General features: G+C 40.0%; 1 protein-coding gene across 2 annotated transcripts in view; it reads right to left on the bottom strand.

Annotated features, from left to right (window-relative positions):
* The window catches only part of LOC111864420, a 724,828-nt gene that overhangs the window by 532,126 nt on the left and 171,827 nt on the right, over window positions 1-20,875 (bottom strand). Inside the window, exon 2 of one of the 2 annotated variants that reach the window (XR_004513022.1) lies at window positions 20,708-20,757. The exons of the other annotated variant lie outside the window; for it this stretch is intronic. The gene's annotated coding sequence lies outside the window, so the exon portion shown is untranslated. The remainder of the gene's footprint in view (window positions 1-20,707; window positions 20,758-20,875) is intronic. 2 annotated transcript variants of the gene reach the window in all.

Genomic DNA, 20,875 nt, shown 5'->3' with positions numbered 1-20,875 from the left:
TATGGCAGAGTGGAAGTATGGCTCCACTCTTTGTGATCTAGGTACTAGATGGTGATGAGAGGTTAGCTTCAATACCGTCAAAGGCAAATAATGAACCAATGAATTCATGAGGGATTGAGGTATGTGTGGGGAAGGTGCAGAAAATCAAACATATGGAATATATGTGCGAGGAACGCTTAAGGGCGGAGAACCTCGAAGAGGCACTAGATAAATGTAACTCGTTAAGACAAGAATAATTCTATCTTATGGAATATAACCCCGTGTACTCCGAGGTTTCGGAAGAACACGCGGCCTTCTCTTTCGGTGTCGAAGAATGAGCCAAGAAGAAAATCAGTGTGATACCTGGTGAAAAGCTCAGAAGATGGAGGCGATTTATTCCTCCGAAATGACGTTGATTTTCAACGGACTAAACTGCGTTATATCCCAGAAGATACAACACTTCATAACCAACTCTGTGAGAGCTTCGAATCCTACATGGTTAGGACAAGTATACTGATAAGCTCCCTTTCGTTTAACGGGCTGTGGAGGCCCAGAGGATTATAAGACGTCGAGGCTCCCACATTTTCTAGATAATCTGCTCACAGATGGCGGTGAGGTTGTCAGCCTTACGTGTCGCCTGTCCTTTACTCCCAAGATGGTTGCTGCTACTCATTTCTGTTAGAGGCTGTGTCGAACTCAAAACTATGATGTGTCTGGAAGGATTAGATCAATTGAAAAATTCAGTGACCTCATTGGGAAACAAACTCGAAATCTTCCGTATTGCAGTAGGAAACTGATTTATATGTTAAGACTCAGTTAAGTGTCATATGACGTTAAGAACACTTTCTGATGTTCTTAAATCTCCCGGAAAGATTCGTCAGAAATGTGACTATTAAAAGCGTCAGATTCCCAGCATTGTCATGCATTCCTCTCTTTCTGTCTTAAGTTCGGAGCAGCCCCAAGACCCCCCTAGGGAATACAAAGTACATGTATACAATCTGACACAATCTTCTCTTATTCTTCGAACAGGAAGAAAAAAGCAACAGCTGTATTTGTAGCCTACTTTCCTTATTAAGGCTCGTCCACATTACTCGTGCTCGTGTTCGTGCTCGCCAGGCTTGTGCTCGTCAGGAGACTCGTCTGGCTTTTACTTGTACTCGTAAATCTTCGTCCACACTACTTCAGTTGCTTGACAGGCTTCGGCGCGTGAGGATCCGTATATTTACTCGTAGTGTGTACAGGCTGCAGTCGTATTTTAATTTATTGGCTATAGTTTTTAAATTAAAAGTTTAAAATTTACTTGTCTCGTGAACTGTCATATCGTCCGCATTACTCGCGAGCATAGCGAGTCACAAGAGCACGAGTAATGTGGACGCGCCTTTAAAAAGAAAAAAGAACTACGAGATCACCTTGCTAACAGTGTGTCTGTATCTTCTGCTAACAAGCCGCAATAAATGAGCCAGAAGAGACATCCTTTGCTACTCAACGGCTCGATATATACGTTCCCGCAGCAATGAATACACATTACACAACAGAATAACTGTTTTACGCGGTGTTTTGTAAGCGGTGCGCATCGTATCAAGTACCCAAAACTTAGTAAAAGTAAAGAAGACGATTAGTTTTTCTCAGAATTTCTTGTTCATGTTTTAACTTTTAAGATGTTTTCATTCTAATGACGTTTGTATTTAGCTTAGCATTTCGAAGCATGAAAAAATAGAATGTTAGACTCGGAGAAACCGATCATGTCGTTTAGGTATGTTCTTCCACCAGAAGTTGAAATTCAAATGGAATCCAATTATTATATGAAGTGAAATGTGTTGTCACGTATTGGGTATGTCACGCGACAAATAACCTCACGTGGGTCTCAGATTTAGCGAATCTTTATTGGACTCTCAAGCTTACACACCTTACAACTATTACCACTTACAATATCACTTGACTTCTGACCCAGTACTCCAATGCGACGTCTCAAATATCTTTGGCCGTGGTTGGATCTCAACTGTCTCTGACGGCGGCTGTCCCAAGACTGTCTTCTTGCTGTCTTCTGTCTATATCGTATAGGGTCTAGGTTCCAACTGGCTTCTTCAATACTCCGAAAGAAGTATCATCAGTTATTGTAGGTGCTTCCGTAATAATTAATATTCTCTCTTTTCTCTTACAATCTTTCTCAGTCCTATCCTAATGATACACAGAGGCCGATGTACATAGCGCCGTCTACGAGTAAGATACACACACGTATTCAACCCTATGCAGCCTACTTTATATAGTATAATAGTACACCCCAGCCGGTCACTGTAGCCGAGCTGTCTAAGGCATGCACTGTCTTCGCTCGCTCGGAAGCCGGGATCGTGGGCTCGAATCCCACTCAGGACATAGATGTTTGTGTGGGTTTTTCTGTGTTTGTGTACAGGTAGAGGCCTTGCGACGAGCCGATCACCGCCCAAGGAGTCCTACCGTATGTCTAAGATCTAGAAAAACCGAAGTGAACGGAGAAGTTCATGGAGGTAGGCCTAGGCCCACTGGGGCTGTAATGCCAAGGGGAAAAAAATAGTACACCCCACTTATCCATACCAAAACATTTTCCATACTTACAGCATAGAAACGATGCACTGAGACAAGGAACTGCACGCTCGATCATGGTCTATTACAAAAGTTACGCCTTTGCAATATGCCAGCCTTCAGCGATACTTGCCACGGTAACAATGAATTAAGCAATTTACTACATCTTACAATTATATATCTCATTTTGATAAAGAGAGAAATGCTTTGAAGAAAGTCGTCTTCTGGGTTTAGGCACCGTGTATTCTTCGTTTTGGCCAAAACGAAGAATACACGGTGCCTAAACCCAGAAGACGACGACTTTCTTCATTGTCATCGCCGTGAAAACCTCAAAACTTACACAGAGAAATGCTTTGTTTAGTGTAAATTGAAGTTAGTAACATTTTGGCACTAGCGATCACATTATTAAGGAAATAATTTCGAAAATTTAAGAGTTTAAATTTTACTTTATCGGAGTTAAAAGAAAATACAGAGGAAAAATAGCTTCCACGTTTTCAATAACCAAACACAAGAATCTTCAGAAACACGCGAAATTAACAATCTCACGTCCTAAAAAAATGAGTTTTATCAAGTTTTGACTTACGTTTATTTACCAGACCGCGCCATAGTTCAAGCGGTTAGTCGCTGGCTTCCCACTGCGGCGTCCCGGGTTCGATTCCGGGTCTGGTCAAGTAGGATTTGTAGTGGACAAAGTGGCTCTGGAGCACGTTTTCTCCGAGTACTTCCTATTCCTCTGCCAATCTTCATTCCACCAATTGCTCCACACTCACCCTCACCTATCATCTGGGGCTGGTACAATAGGCCAGAAGTGGCCGCAGTACAAGGGACTTAGTCCCACCCCACTAGCAGTAAAAAAAATACAGTGGCTATTTAGGTGTGAATTAAAACAGATAATTGTTATCGTTGAAATTGAAAGGAATTGGGTTGAAGTAAATGTGGCATATTTTAAGGTATTTTCACAGAAACTGTCTCTAGAGGATGAAAAAATCATCGAATTTTTCAGTCAAGGCATTTAGTGTTCTGACAAAAATTCGAAACGTTCACCTTCTGAATACAAAAATATTACAGCTAGTGAGAATTTAATCGGTTTAAGGATTATTACCGTATGTCTCTAAACATGTGACGAGCTATTTATTTATTTAATTTTTGCATTAACAGCCAGAATTTTGTTTTTCCTTAAAGAAAACTTTATTTCCCATAAATATGCTAAGAAGTTAGACGTGAAATTTAAAATGCAAAATAAAAAAAAAAGTGGAAGGAGCTACATTGAAATAAGTATCCGAGAACAAATTTTGATTTCAATGAGTTCACAAAATTATCATTAAACAACCTTTATTTCAAACTAGGTTGTGTTCATATTGATGCATTAATAATGATTAATTTAAGAAATTTATAGATCTAATTGTTGTTACAATTTCCGAGGATTAAGGAAATTATTTTTTCCATAAAATTTCAGCCTCATATGGTACTTGTGAAACATTCACAGGTTTTAGATAAAAGGAAAAGTTACTCAATATATTTAAGATTTTCTTAACTGCCCTTGGAAGTGGAAATTATTTTATTATTTCGATCATTTTCTTCTTGCAGACACTACAGCTCTTCTTGGTACTTGAGGATGGCATATTTATATAAAGAGACGAAAACACAAAACTTAATTTCCTTTGATACGAAAACATTCTGTCAAAGAATTCAGGAAGAATTTCAATGAAAAAATCGCACGATAATTCAAATTACATACGTTATGCGTGTGAAATCATAATGGATCATTCACATGTCACTATCACTGTCTTCATCACATGCAAGTGTTACTTCTATTATACGTGTCTATTCCGTAGTATCAAATCAGAATAGGTCCTTCTATCTTTTCTTCGGTCTACCTGTCATTCTTCCATCTTTCAGTGTATACCGGTAATTTTTTTAGAAAATCTATTTCCATCCGGACTTTCAAGGTCGTAGAACCATTTTTCTTGATGTTTAACAGTGTTGTCTAGGATAATGAATATATTTAGTTCTAGTCTTATTGGTTTCAGAAATCATCTGTTCTATTATGAACATCATTATCTATCTCAATTTAGTGCTCATGTTTAATTAGGTTCCAGAAATCTCATCCCTATAGCAAAGCTGGAATAGCAATTACTTTGTTAAACTACAAGAGAAATTTTGATGTAGTCTGTTTCCTTATCACCTGTAATGGCCCTTAGGAATCTCATTTGAGCTGCCTCAAATTGGCTCTTCTGTTGTTCATTAAGGCTCCAAAGATCTGCTCCAGTCAACAATGTGAGCACAACAATTATATTATAAACGTTCCGGAATTTTTTTATTCTTCCAGCATCATCTAACGTTATTTCAATTCCGCTGTAGATATATTTGAAATTATTAATTTTCGTGATAAAGTAATTGAAAAAAAAAACTAAAATTCTCTGTCTCATAGCTCATAAGATGGCCGCCCTCACCGTCAATCTTCTTCTTATCTCTAAATCATAATTTAGGTTATGTCATACCCTGTGAATGGAGTCCCTCAAAATAAAAGCCCTGTGTCATTCAATTTGATCCCCATTATGCTGATTCTGCTACTTATCTTACATTGAAAATAAAAAATATATTAACTTTCTAACGCATACTTAACCATCTACATCACTCTGTTAAAACGACGTAATCTGAAATATATTTTAGACGCAATTTTACTCTACATTCGATGGACTATCTAGTGCTCAAGTATCGAAAAGTTTACCATTGCAACATCTATCACAGGATACAACTGTTTTCTGCCGAACTTTCAGTTGTCGTGACTAATGTTAGTGCTCCTTATGCAACAGTTTTTGGCCCGATACTTCGGCCCACAGACTTGCCACTATTATCCACTTTCCTCAGTACCTTAAGCCGAATGTTGTACAATCACTACCATAACATTTATGGTCGGTCTAACAGGTGAAGGATCACAACCTGTACAGGAACTACTAGGCTTATTTTGAACTCTGTCCATCGTCTGGTATATAGAAGGTAATAAAACACGTTTCGGAGACTGGATTTGTCTCCGTCCTCAAGTGGATGGGGCAGGATAAACCTACTCAGTTGGGCTCGTTAGAAAGATCTAGTCTCAATCACTGGACAAACCCCGGTCAGTAAAGTTCAGTGATTGGGAATAGTTCTTTCTAACGGACCCATCTGAGTAGGTTTATCCTGCCCCATCCACCTGAGGACGTAGACAGATCCAGTCTCCGAAACCTTGTTGTTTTTGTCTTCTATATACCAGACGATGGACAGAGTCCAATATAAGCCTAATGGTTCTGTGCAGCATACACCATCGTCAGAATCCTTTCGGATCACAACCTATGTAAATTGTCTTACTTGCAAATGTGAAATTTTGAAACATATCTTGATCTGTCACACTTAAATTGCAGTTTATTCTATGATTTCTGAGCCACTTTCCAGAATTTTGGTGTTGATTGACACAATACACTCCAGTACTCATGTGAAAATTTTATCTTTTGAGACCATTTTGTATATCTTAAGGGACAATGAAACATTTTAGTTGTTAGAATTTCTCTTCGTAACGTCCGTGTTGTAGATCAGGCAGCAAATCCCTGGCTTCTCATATCTGTAGCCTGGATTGAATACCAGGGAAGTGCATGTGGGATTCTTGGTGGACAAAGTGACACTGACGCTGGCATCTGTCCGAGTACTCCGGTTTCCCCTGCCAATTCTCTGTCCACCAAATCCACATATCAACCACTGTTTGTACGTCGATGAAGTTACAGCCTAATTAGGGGCGACTCAGCCTTACTCCTCCGAGGAATAAATATAACAAAAATATACAGTTTTTACTAAGTTCGATTCCTTGCAACAAGATCTCTTGATACATAACGTTGGTTGCCAGGTTATACGCGCCAGACTGTCTTTGAGTATGACACGGTATATCGAAATACATAAACCTTCAGATAAAATGAGGTATCTTGAATTTTATAGTATAGACTTCTATAATGGGTATTATAAATTAGCACATGGTCAAATTTTTTCTTTCAATATTAAAATAAAAGTCAGAATAACACTAAAGTTTTCAAGCCTTATAGCCTACAAAGATAATATTATCTTGCAGAATTTGGCGCCATGCAATCCGGTACATTATTAACAACGTTTCGGAGGAAATTTCTACTTCTGTGTTCAGAGTATAAGAATGAAAATGAAGCAGACTACAAGATATCACATCCCATAAGACAACATGCTTCAACCACATCATTATGAGAACCAAAAAAAAAACACGCAGTCCTTTGATATTTATATTATTTCGCTTTGTTGGTCAAGTATTTCAGTAACTCTTTCAGTTAATTAACATACAAATTTTATTTTCATGCGCATATTAAAATAGTTTATTTGTATTTGTAATTTTCTGTATGGAACTAACTTGTGAAACATAACATGGTAGACACCCCTGTGTGTGGCTGCTACTCAGGAAGGAAGGTTGATTTAACACAATACATAATCTCGGTCAGCCAATGGTCGACACCTTTCTGGCCTTCTCTGTACAAAACCTAGTTTTAATATCAAGTGTGCATAAGATTTTTGTTTTATTTGAATAGCCACTTCCCCGAAATTAGCTCTGGTTTCATGAGAACACAATATGGGTTTGGTGCTGATGTTATACTGAAGAATTTAATATTTTTTTTTTTACTGATGAATCCAGGTTACATCTTCAGAGCCCCGCAATTTCAGGACTTATTTGTTACGGCGCTTTTTATTTCTATTCAACACCATTTTCTTCCTTGGAATAAATTGATATTTTTCCTAAAATTTACTGTATGAATCAGCGCTGAGAAGCATAAAATTCATCTAAATAATAACAAATATGTGAAACTTAATGTTATCAAGATGGTGAATATGAAGATTATTATCTTTATGGGATTATCTCGTGTAATCTGGAAGGCGATTATGAAGGATAAATTCCGCTACAATGAACAAGACACACTGATTACCCCCACACGCTGGTACCTTTCTACAAGATTATAGGGCTTCACATCCCAGATATGAATAATTTCATCATTCTCTGCCATTGTAACCTCAGATCTGTTATCACAATTCCGAAACCGAGTTAAGAGACTATTTTTTATTGCCAGTGGGGTGGGACTAAGTCCCTTGTACTGCGGCCACTTCTGGCCTCTTTTACCTGCCCCAGACGATAGGTGAGGGTGATTGTGGAGCAATTGGTGGAATGAAGATTGGTAGGGGAAACCGAAATACTAGGAGAAAACCTGCCCCAGCGCCACTTTGTCCACCACAAATCCCACTTGAATAGACCCGGGATCGTACCCGGGCCGCCTCGGTGGGAAGCCAGGGACTAACCGCTTGAGCTATGGCGCGGCCCGAGTTAAGTGACTAAGTTTACGTTGATTCGAAAGTGGGCACTGAGGTTTAGGAGGAATATACTGCCTCCAACTACCATGATTTGAAAATAATGTAACTTTTCATTACGCTGATACCCACCTACAAGAATACACGGCATCATAACCAAGTAAACGATGATTTTGATTTTAAATACTTTATGAAAATATGAATACATATTAGTGATTAATCACGTCTACTAGCCTCTGTTTATAGGAAGCATTGGTGAAAATTATACTGTTTTCCAGATTTTTACCAGAAAATTCTACAAAATTACTCTAATCTTGAAGTGCATGTTGTGATATTTACACAAATAATTTTATACTCTGGAGTCGGAGATATGATCCAGAGTAAGTACAAATACGAATATCTTCTTATTGCGTATTCATATTACCGCAAGGATCATGTTTTTAAGCACGAGTATGTGCGCTCTGTGTTCGTAACAGCTGTGAACATGACGCGTCTCTCTTCTAGCATGTGACGCCATATAATTTTATATCTACGGATGCCAACGTTTCGGAAATATTTTTTTAACTTCGGAATCATCTTAAAATGAAAGCAGCAATTCCTCCGAAACTTTTGTTAATATTTTCCAAAAGTTCTGTGTCACATGCCAAAAGACAAATAAAAAACTATCCCTGTAAGAGGCAGTGGAGGCCCATTGGGTTGTGAGACATTGAGTATCCCACATTATCTAGACAATCGGGCTCAGAGATGGCGGTAAGGTTGTTAGCCTTACGCGCCGGCCACGCTTTACTCCCCAAGAAATTATTTAATTAATTCCTGGTACTCATTTCTGTTAGAGGCTGAGTCGACCCCAGGGTTACAGTGTCGATGGAAGGATTAGGTCAAACGAAAATTTCAGTGACTTCATAGGGAACTGAACCCACAAACATTCCAGCTTGTAGCATATTGCATTAACCAAATAAGATACATTTGCCCCCTCTCCCAAAAAGCCAATAATTCGTGTTTAATTTATATGCTATCTTCTTAATTTCAAACATCAGAATTACACTAGTCCATGATGTGTATGTGTTAACAGTCTTCTAGTGCACACAATCTCACATGTCACTTCATTACATGTTTCGGCAACACTGTGCCATCCTCAGGTGTGTTATTTACGTTAAACTATTGCACTGCTCGCCATCATGTATCGTTTATAAAATTATTTAAAATATATATTCCTCTTATACCATAATAAAATCTATATATATTAAAATTTGTTAAGATTTATGATCGTATACGTCTCATTTCAAGCTCGCGCATTACATCACTCATACACTATGGGAGGCGTTCCTCCTATATTTTGTGTATACTGTGTCTTGTGATGTGTCCTTCTTTGGCTGCGTGCGTTGTAATGCTGGGTGTGTGTGTCTACGCATTTCGATGGAGATAATCCTCCTTTCCACAGACATTTAGCGTCATACGCTCGATACATAAGTAGAAACGCATGCAGGTCTTCATATGAAGTGTATATTACTTGTATCTTATTCTAAACAATTTGCACAATTCCTCACTTACTTGCTTACTTATGGAGATGAACCCCTCTTGAGGAGCCGCCAATTCTGCAGCTACTCAAGAATTTCCCAGCAGTTTATGGAACCAGAACCTTTATTACAGTATTCATAAGAGCTCTCCACTGGTTCCTATCCTGAGTCAGATCAATCCAGTCCATACAATCCCATCCTGTCTCTCTAAGATCCATTCTAATATTGTTCACCCACCTATAATTAGTGATTATATAATCACTATTGATGAAAATCTGTTAATCGGTTCTGGAGATATTTCATATGTAGAGGAGGACGGCTGAAGCGATTTTAATATATATTCGTCCTGGTTTAGAAAAGTACTTAAAACTACTACCAAAACAATCTGTATTAATGAATTCAGTCATAACTGCAAAAATTCATGTACGAGAGAGAAATTTGGACGTTTCTTAAACTCAATTTTAATTTCAGCAAACAATCAATGCAATGTCATACAGAAATTCTCTATTATAATTAAGAATCTTGCGCCCTTTTAAACAAATTATTTGATCGCCATTCTTAAACCCGAGCTTTTATCCATATGTATTCAAATTTTAGATTCAAATTATGGACATTTTCATGGGAGAAAAGTGATTTTATTTTCATATTAACAAATTAAAGTCAGTGCCTAATTAAGTCCCCCACCTGCTTCTTAACTATTACGTCCCTCCGGACATCTAACCTCAATTTTTAAATAAGTGATTGTTCCTCCATATAGAGTATATGTATGTTTACTTCATTGTCCTCCTTATGTGTCTTGGGTTCTCTTTCCTTTACTACAAAAGTACCTACTATTAAATATAGTGTTACATATATGAAACATATGCCGGGTGTTCATCAACATATCCAACAATAAGGATCATGTATTTGCCCCTTAGACCTCACCTAAAGTTTCAAAAATAATTCCGTATGGACATGATGCAATTTTCTTTTATATTTCACTAAATGAAACACTTTTTTAAAGGTAAGCCAATAAATATGTGAGAAAAATCTATATAAACATTTATTCACGATAGTGCAACGAACAGAAAACCAAAATTTCAACCAGCTGTCTTGAAATATGTGCAAGAAGATAAAATTTTTGAAAATTACTTTTTTTTTTATTTACTCTTTAATTCGTGAATCAATCGAGATGAAAGTGTTAAGGGCTGTTACTTGAAATCCCCATAGTTAGTTTACAAAATGTATATGGCAGGGTAGTTGGTTGAGGCATTATGCTACAAGCCGGAAGGTACGGGTTCGATTCCCGATGAGGCCATTGCATTTTTCAATTGACCTAATCCTTCCAGCAGCACTATGGCCCTGGGGTCGACTAAGTCTCACACAGAAATGAGTACCAGAAATTTTCTTGGGGGGTGAAGGGCGGCCTGAGCGTAAGGCTAACCTCACCGCCATCTGACAGATTACAAAAGTGTTGGAGCCTCGACGTCTCACAACCATATGGACCTCCACGACCTGTTACAATGATGCCTTTAACTTTACAACATGTAAAAGTTGCGGCTTGAGTAGTTTGAAGAACTGAAATTACAGTTCGGTCTCCAGTTAATTAATTACATATTTCAGCCTTCAGTGATTGGCGTAAAACGGAGTAACTGATCTGTAAGAATGAGATGAGGTCAAAAATATTATGAAGTAAATATTCACCAACGGAAAACTAACACATAAATTACGTACTAACTTTATGATGGTAAGAAGGAATCATAGAATAAGTTACCTTAATTTAGTTTACGCTTCACACGCATGAAATGAATGCATTATGAAAAAGTTCTTTCTGTCTGTCCGTCTGTACACCTCGTCTGCGAAATAACTGAAGGACAAGCGATTTAGCTTGATTTTTAATTCAACACCTCGATTTGTAGGGCAAACTACATCCAAATATACTTAAGTAAATAACTCACTACATGGAGCTGAGCCCTTCTTGAGAAGCAGCAAGTCACTCAGCCACTCAAGAATTTCCCAATACTTCACGGAACCCGAAGGTTCATCACAGTGTTCACATGATCCTTCCACTGGTCCATACACTGAGCCAGAACAGTCCAGGGCATATCAAATCCTATCTAAGATCCATTTTAATATTATCCCACATCTAGGTCTAGGTATTACTAATGGTCTTTTCCCTTCTGTCAAATAGGCTACTCGACCTCGTAGCATACAAATTTCATGTTACGTCACGGAATTAGATAGGTATTTCGCGATTAGTTTTAACAGTTCTTCACAGGTGGCTCTACAAACGACCATACACAATGTTACTTAAGTACCGATCACAGTTTATACTAGGGAGTACGTCTACGTTTTCAGGACGGAGAGGAACTGGCCTTATTTAGTCAGCCGGACTCACTAGAATGGTTACTATACATAACCAATGCTGAAACGCTAAAACACATCTTCACTTTTCCCAGAAAGCTATTTCTGGATATCGTACCGTTCTCAGAATTGAGATGAAATGTTACCCTAGATATCATTAACATTTCGATCTTTTGAAACGAAAATGCATTTTGAGGAAGAAACTACATTGCCAGTCATATCCAGATGGACCTCAAGTTGAAAAATTAACTAATGTAAGAACATCTATAAAGAGTCATATTCTTAGTTAAGTAACTGAAAAAATATGGCAGAATATCCCATTAGCACATAGGCCCAGTATTTCCAAATCATACATGATCATGATTCAGCAGTAGTTACACAATTCGAAAATAATAATTCAATTTAGAATATTCTTGAAGAATGCTGTCTTCTGGGATGTGTGGCCGTGTAGATCTTATGTCAATCGACGTTTCGGAGGAACGTATCGCCTCCATCTTCAGGGTAGTAAAATCCGCGAGCGAGGAACCAGCGTGAGCAGGTGGCTGCACACTACTGTAAGTCACTGTAAGTTGCTGTGTCACGGGTCACTGAGGAGCAGGGTGTGGGCAGTCGTTGTAAGACACTTCGGCGAGGACACTGTAAGACACTTTCGGCGAGAACGCTGTAAAACACCTTCGGCGAGAAGGCTGTAAGACATCTTGCCTTAAGTCGCCGTAAGACACATTGTCGTAAGTCGTTTTAAAACACCTTGGCGAGAATGCTGTAAAACACCTTTGAGCAGGTTACACTCTTAAGACACCTTGACGCAAGTCGTAGTAAAACACCTTGGCAAGGACGCTGTAAAACACCATCGGACTTGTCACTGTAAACACCTTGGTGAGGATGCTGTAAAACACCTTCGAAAGGTCACTGTAAGGCACCTTGGAGGGGACGCTGTAAGACATCTTGGCGAGGACGCTGTAAGACATCTTGGCGAGGACACTGTAAGATATCTTGGTTCAGGTAGCTGTATGACCCCTTGGCGCAATTCATTGTAAGACACCTTGGGGAGGACGTTGTAAGACACTTCGGCGAGGGTGCTGTAATACACCTTATGGCAGGTCACTGTAAGACACATTGGCGAGGATGCTATAAGACATCTTGGCTCAGGTCGCTGTAAGACATTTTAGCTCAGGTCGCTGTAAGACATTTTAGCTCAGGTCGCTGTAAGACATCTTGGCTCAGGTAGCTGTGTGACACCTTGGCGCAAGTCATTGTAAGACACCTTGGGAAGGCCGTTGTAAGACACTTCGGTGAGGGCGCTGTATGACATCTTAGGGCAGGTCTCTGTAAGACACCGTGGCGAGGACGCTGTAAGACACCTTTGCGAGGACGCTGTAAGACACCTTTGCGAGGACGCTGTAGGACACCTTAGGGCAGGTCACTCTAAGACACCTTGGCGAGGATGCTGTAAGACATCTTGGTGCAGGTCGCTGTAAGACACCGTAGCTATGAAAGTTTAACTTTTGGCGCGGAGCAGGAATTTAGTGAATAATTTTAATCTTTCTAACCAACGTCAGCATACATGCTAATACACTGCAAAAAGACGCGACATCCGCAAGTTGTGACAAGACGCCTTACTTGAACAACGATCTGAGTGACGTACTGCCGGCATGTGGATTTCAATCAGTGCAAACAGGCAACGTGACAGGATCTGAGTGACGTACTGCCGGCATGTGTGGAGTTCAGTCAGTACAAGCAAGCAATGTGACAGGATCTGAGTGACGTACTGCCGGCATGTGTGGAGTTCAGTCAGTGCAAGCAAGCAATGTGACAGGATCTGAGTGACGTACTGCCGGCATGTGTGGAGTTCAGTCAGTACAAGCAGGCAATGTGACAGGATCTGAGTGACGTACTGCCGGCATGTGTGGAGTTCAATCAGTGCAAGCAGGCAACGTGACAGGATCTGAGTGACGTACTGCCAGCATGTGTGTAGTTCAATCAGTGCAAACAGGCAACGTGACAGGATCTGAGTGACGTACTGCCGGCATGTGTGGAGTTCAGTCAGTACAAGCAGGCAATGTGACAGGATCTGAGTGACGTACTGCCGGCATGTGTGGAGTTCAGTCAGTGCAAGCAGGCAATGTGACAGGATCTGAGTGACGTACTGCCGGCATGTGTGGAGTTCAATCAGTGCAAACAGGCAACGTGAGAGGATCTGAGTGACGTACTGCCGGCATGTGTGGAGTTCAGTCAGTGCAAGCAAGCAATGTGACAGGATCTGAGTGACGTACTGACGACATGTGTGGAGTTCAGTCAGTACAAGCAGGCAATGTGACAGGATCTGAGTGACGTACTGATGGCATGTGTGGAGTTCAGTCAGTGCAAGCAGGCAATGTGACAGGATCTGAGTGACATACTGCCAGCATGTGTGGAGTTCAATCAGTGCAAGCAGGCAACGTGACAGGATCTGAGTGACGTACTGCCAGCATGTTTGGAGTTCAGTCAGTGCAAGCAGGCAACGTGACAGGATCTGAGTGACGTACTGCCGGCATGCGTCTAGTTCAATCAGTGCAAACAGGCAACGTGACAGGATCTGAGTGACGTACTGCCGGCATGCGTGGAGTTCAATCAGTGCAAGCAGGCAACATGACAGGATCTGAGTGACGTACTGCCGGCATGCGTGGAGTTCAATCAGTGCAAGCAGGTAACGTGACAGGAAACAAGAACAAAAATGTACCTTAAAGGAAATTGACAGACCTGGTTCCACAGTTGTTATTGTTTTAGAGACCAACGAGAAAACGACAAAGTAAAATTCTGAACAATCAAGGCGACGTAAAGAAGTAAAGAAGGAGAATCTAAGCTACAGATCTACGTGTATTGCTATGATCTGAGTTAAACACAGAAGCCAACTGCTTGAGGTCTTTCCATTTATGTTAGATGAGATTTGACGTTTCCAAAGCAGTGATTATTAAGATGGTCATATTCTGAGGCGTAATAACATTTAGTTTGGTAGATAGATCCTAATGTTTCGGAGAAATATCCTGCCTCCAGCCTCACTCTAGATGAATTACCACTGTTGAATCGAAATTTATGAAACCAACGACAAAATAAACTTGGATGAACCATAAAATAAATGAGGACACATTAAGAGAATAAAAGGAGGATCAAAGTTGGATAAATTGTCAAAATATAAAACCAGGTTGATTCAATATATTGAAATAAATCAAAGATACACAATTCCAAAGCCACTGGAAAATTACGAACCTCATGGATTAAGAAACCGCCGAAGACCTTTGAAGGGACTGGAGGATGAATGAGGCCGAAATGGATGTACAAGTGGCCCAATAAAGAGAATTAGAGAAAGAAAACATGGTTGGGAATGTATGGAGCTTCTACTGCATGAACCCTTGAGGACACATTTAACTCGAAACGCTTCGAAAAGGAAAATATGCCAATGTTACAGAGCTTTAGAAATAGAGGTCTTTATAATGAATGAATGTTGTGCAAATATACACAAAAAAAGCGTAACATATTTGTTATTTATTTTAACATGTACTTTCCAAACTGCCTGGTGTAGCGGTAAAACTATACATTCATATTCGGGATGTGCTTGGTTCGAATCTTGGCCAAGATACAGGTTAATCTGATTAATATCCTTTGCTGTATTACACATCTCTGTAGTGGGCCGTCCTTTGGATATCTCAGCTACCCTAAGGCATTTATACATGCCTTACTCACAGAAAGAGAGCCAGGATAGCTTAGTCGGTATAACGACTGGCTACGGGCTGGACGGTAGAAAGATCGGAATTCGAGCCCAGGTAGGATCAAAAACTTTCTTCTCTTCACGTCGTCCAGACCGCCCCTGGGACCCACCTAGCCTCCTATGCAATGGGTACCGGCGACTTCTTCCCCGGGGTAATGCGGGCGGGATGTGAAGGTAACAACTTACCCCTAACTAGTGATGAGGTCAACAAAACTTCGATCTATACATCTACCCCCCCATACGTCTTCAAGGAGTCGTGGTTAATTAGCTAAGCGTAGAGATAAATTTACCTTCTTTTTTACCTCACCCACAGAGATCGGTAGAAACATATAGATATATGTAAATAAATATCAACCCTGGAGATGGAGGCAGTCCGTTTCTTCGAAACGTTGGTAAATATCTTGCAGATTACAACTGATCTGTAATGTAGAGTAATGTATGTAACTCATGATAGTAAAGATGACCGGAGTGAGAGGGCGAGGGCTGATTTCCCCATGTCACAAGATCTTTCCACGTAGGCAACCCTCATTGCACTTCGCTTTCTACTGCTTACTTACGAGGCACTTAGAATATATTGTGTGTGTTGAGTAATGAGGTGCTTCATAACTTGAACTTTTCCCAGGCATAATAAGAAGGATTAAATCATGGATGATCAGATTGGCAGGGATTTTGGTGGCAAATTCAGAAGGAAAGGGACCATTAGGAAGACCTGGACATAGGTGAGAATATAATAATAAAATTGAACTTTGAGATATAGGATGGGGTTGCATTGACTGGACGAATCTGACTTTGGGTAGAGACCAGAGGAGGGCTTTTCTGAAAGCGGTAATAAAAATTTCAGGATCCATAAAATACGCTGGGAAATTCTTGAGTAACTGATCAACTGGTTGCTTTCTAAGAAGGGCTGAACTTCATGCAGTTTGTTTCTGTGGCAAACAAGCTACGAGTATGTGGAAAATATTCGAGACAAATAAAAGGGCTGACCAGTGTCATGTGTACTCGCATGTTGGTTGTTTAGTTATTTCTCTATTTCTATTTATTTAACGTCACTCTCAGTGTCTGAGAGTATATACGGTCGACTAATGAGAACATTAGTGAACCATGAATTGGAAGGTATGTGGAAGGAAGCGACAACAGCTTAATTTGAAATACAATCTATGCTGAGGGCAGAACTAACGAAGAATATTTGTTTCATTCCGGAGAAAGGCAGATATTACCCTTTTCTCCACAGGGTTCACACCAATCCTGGAGCCCTCCAGGCCTGATTAACGGTACTGGGAGTTTTCCATTAGGATTAGAACGGCCGAAGCGTGAAGTGGCAACTTATATCCATCTAGCACAGAGGCTGAGACTATGTGGCAATATACCTCCTCGCCTCATGCATTTTCATGGCGCGATGCTTAGTTAAGAGTGAAACAACTTAATTTTATTCCGGAATTTATATTGAGGGAATGAGGAAAACAATGAAAGGACTTCATTCAAGATGGCCGGTTTCCGTGCTAATATTTCGACACAGGACATCCAGAATACAACGCAGTCGCACTAAATTTTCGACCCCGATGTTACACATTGTTCTTGTTGTTGCTATTGTCATTGTCGGTGGGTTTTACAATAATTACCATATTTATTATATTCAATAGGCGCCAACTACACACAACCGAGAGCTTTACCAGGTTGAGGCACTATGCTACACGTCGGAAGGTCACGCGTTCGATTTATGATTAGGTTATTGGACCTTTCAGTTGACCTAAGCCTTCCAGGGGCACAATGACCCTGGGGTCGACTCAGCCTCTAACAGAAATGAGAACCAGAAATCTTCGAGTGGGTGAACGGCGGCCATTGCGTAAGACTGACAACCTCACCGCTATCTGTGAGCCGATTAACTAGAAAATGTGGGAGCCTCGACGTCTCACAATCCTATGGACCTCCAGAGCCGGTTACAGGGAGAGCTCTACCTTTTATTACTGAAGAAAATAATATTTTGAGATGTGGCATTATGAGCACCGGTAGAAACATACGTCTTGGGGAACATATTATTTCCGTCGTCATGGTGGAAAAGGAAGCCAAGCAAGCGTAGATCACTGCACATGTCTTACTGTTTCCTTGACTTATTCTTCTTCGTTGATGACTGAGGCAGTATGGCTTTCGAAACGTCAGTGATCTACCTGAATACGGTGCGTCATCACAAAGACTGTTCATGGCCTTGACAGCTCCCGCTGTGAGAAAAGCAAGTGTAATATGTTCAGCGATTCTTACACTTACATGGAGTCGAACGGTGTCTGCAAAGCGAGATATTTCTGTAGGCGTTACAATATCATCTAAATCAGCGGTTCTCTTCCTGAGACTGGGCTATACACTATCCGGGAGTCAACTACCGATCCTCAATAAAATTTCCCGTAAAAGAAAAAACACACGAACTGAAGAGACTTTAACACCAATTAAACACTATCTAGAGACTGCCTCTGTGGTCTAGTGATGAGAGTTCCTGGCTACAGAACCAGAAGTCCCAGGTTTTCTGAGAAATATTGGGTCTGGAGACTGCCTCTGTGGTCTAGTGATGAGAGTTCCTGGCTACAGAACCAGAAGTCCCAGGTTTTCTGAGAAATAGTGGGTCTGGAAAGGGGTCCACTCAGCCTCGTGATGATAACTGAGGAGATATTTCAAGGAAATAGCAGCTCCGGTCTAGAAAAACCGAAATTAACGGCAGTGAGATTCAGTTGCGGTTACCTTACGACACACTCTATTCGCTAAATTTGGCACTAACTTCGCCGACAAGCGGCGGTCGTTCGGTATAGTTTGCTTGCGGACTACAGACCACGGAGTTTGTTTATCTTTTTTTGTTTTGAAATAATATCTGGAGAAAGCGAACCTCATACACGACTTATCTTCATACAACATATTTCTTAACATCCCTCCACCCCATCAAACGTAAAATGTGAGATCTGTGAATTAAAATTTCTACCGACTTAGAGCAATTTCTCTCTCCGTGTGTCTCTATAGCCCTTGTGGACCTCTTGGTCGCCTTTTCAGTTTCTTACTCTATACACAGTCGGTAGGACTTCTTGAACAGCGGATCAACCTATCGCAAGGCCTCTACCTACACTCAGAACAGTACAAACACAGAATAGAAGAAAACAGACATCCATACCTCTGGTGGGATTCGAACCCACAACCCCAGTGTTCGAGCGGGTGAAGACGGTTCATGCCTTACACCGCGCGACCACTGCAGCAATTTAAGAATCATAATTTGAAAACAACCGTATCATCTGCCCGGGCAGATTCGGTTTTATAGTTTAAAAAGCAGCCCAATTATATTCCTGCAGGTTTACTGAGTAAATCTTAGTATTTGCAGCTTATTTCAATAGAAATATTGCGTGTGCTAAACAGTAGAAGGGATCGAACACTGTAAACGGCACTGGATTAGATTCCTGCTAAGTATTATCTGTTCATTTCTAACTTTGGCGTTCTTTACAAAGTAAAAGAAAGCCTTACGTAATGGTCAGGCTTGCCCGTTTATTTGTCTTTGACCCAGTAGGCAGCTCGACCGTCTGACAGACACTCTTTTAGCTTATTTTGTTTTTAAAAAAAGAAGCTTATGAGATCACCTTGATGTTTGTCTTTGTATCCGTGTCTGTCCATCTGTCTGTGTCCCTTTTAATTTTTGTTAGAAGGCTTATGATTTCACGTTGCTATCTGTGTACCACTTTAATTTCTTTGTTTTCTATGCGGTCCGTGCATCTTCAAAGGAAACATGCTATTAGTTCTTCCCAGAAATTCTTGTTTTTAATTCGAGCTGGAGAATTTCTCTAAAATCTGTTATGCAATTCTGATTTTTAGCTTTATTAATCAATTAGAAATCTCGATTTGAACACGGCCATGAATGGACTTCTCCGTACATCTAAAAAATTGTTGAAGATATTTTATTTAAATTCGTTCTTGGAGAATTCCGCCAATCGTAAAGAAAATATTATGAATTTCAATTACGTTAATCTGTAATAAAACCTAGTTCACATATGATAATAAAGGGACTTTCCCATATTTCTCTTAAACCGATGCACATGTCATGATGTAAATCACTTTGGAATATTTGTACACCGTGCTAATCAGAATATTTTGGAATTTATACTCGTCGCTAAGCAACGACAAGGAAAGATACAGCTATGCAACAGCCGTTATTGAGTAACGGCTCCGCAAACAAGCATATTTGCAAGCATCAATCACAAACAGCGACAGAGTAACAGTGTTTTCTGTGCGGCTCGTGACGAGATGTTAGAGAGTGGACAGTTGGAAAAATTAGGTTTGGGATAGTCGCCAGCCGGTAAGAACATGAGCAGGGAATTAGAGGACACTGTTAGGATCCATCACCATTCAAAGACTGCTGGACACACATTAGGCTGAGAAGACCTAGTGTATCCTATAGTGATATGCGAAGTGCATTAACGAGTTTCGTAAGTGTTCAATAAATCCGATCATCAATCCAAAACCCGTGACAAATAATTATTTCTGGGGATGGTTCTATGTGATGGAATGAAGCAGCTGTGCTTAAGCGGAAACAGATACATTCTCGTGGGCTATTTTACTACGCCGTGAGTAGCTATAACCCGAAAAGTCTAAAAGAATAATAACTGATGAAAGTTAAATTTGAAAGGAATTATCGTGGCCTAAATGAGGTACTCTCCGGGGGTTTGTCTGGGGGAACTGTGAACAACTACAGAAAAGAAATGTCAGTGAGGATAGTGAATGTCCGATTGAGATCGAAAGTGCACCTACCCAATATAAAACAACAGAGATGCTCTAAGCCAACCCGCTCCATTAAAAACATACTAAACATAATTTTTGTGTAAATTTTAATGAAAATTGACAAATAATTCTCATATTGTGAGAGTTGAATTCCTCAAGATAGTAATTAGATATGATACCGTGTAGTCTGGTGCATGCTTATTGACGTTCAGGATGAAAATATTGCCTCCAACTTCAAGGTATAACAAAATGTCCTACATTGACTAATGTGATATCAAAAGTTTGGTTAACTTCTACGAGACTACATTGTATCACATACCAGTGGCCAGTTTTGTATTTTCAATTCGGTATAAAAATAATCTTAAATTATAAAACATATGTTATGAGACAATGAAACGTCAGTCGATTGCTTGAATGGCTATAACTGACACAGACTCAAAAATATCTTACAGTAATAATATTATCTGAAAGCACATACCAAGTGAAAGAGGCACATGTCAACCACTGGCAGGAATGGACAGTATGTACCTGCGAAGAAAGAGTAATTTTCTAAAGAAATGTTACAATAATTTAAAAATAAATACCGTACTTTGACTTACCACTAAACACTATAAAAATTACGGATTTTTAAAATGTTTCACAGCGT

The sequence above is a fragment of the Cryptotermes secundus genome, unplaced genomic scaffold, assembly GCF_002891405.2.
Source record: "Cryptotermes secundus unplaced genomic scaffold, Csec_1.0 scaffold511, whole genome shotgun sequence".
Taxonomy (NCBI): domain Eukaryota; kingdom Metazoa; phylum Arthropoda; class Insecta; order Blattodea; family Kalotermitidae; genus Cryptotermes; species Cryptotermes secundus.
The sequence above is the reverse complement of the archived record's forward strand: the minus strand, read 5'-3'. Positions and strand labels throughout refer to the sequence as shown.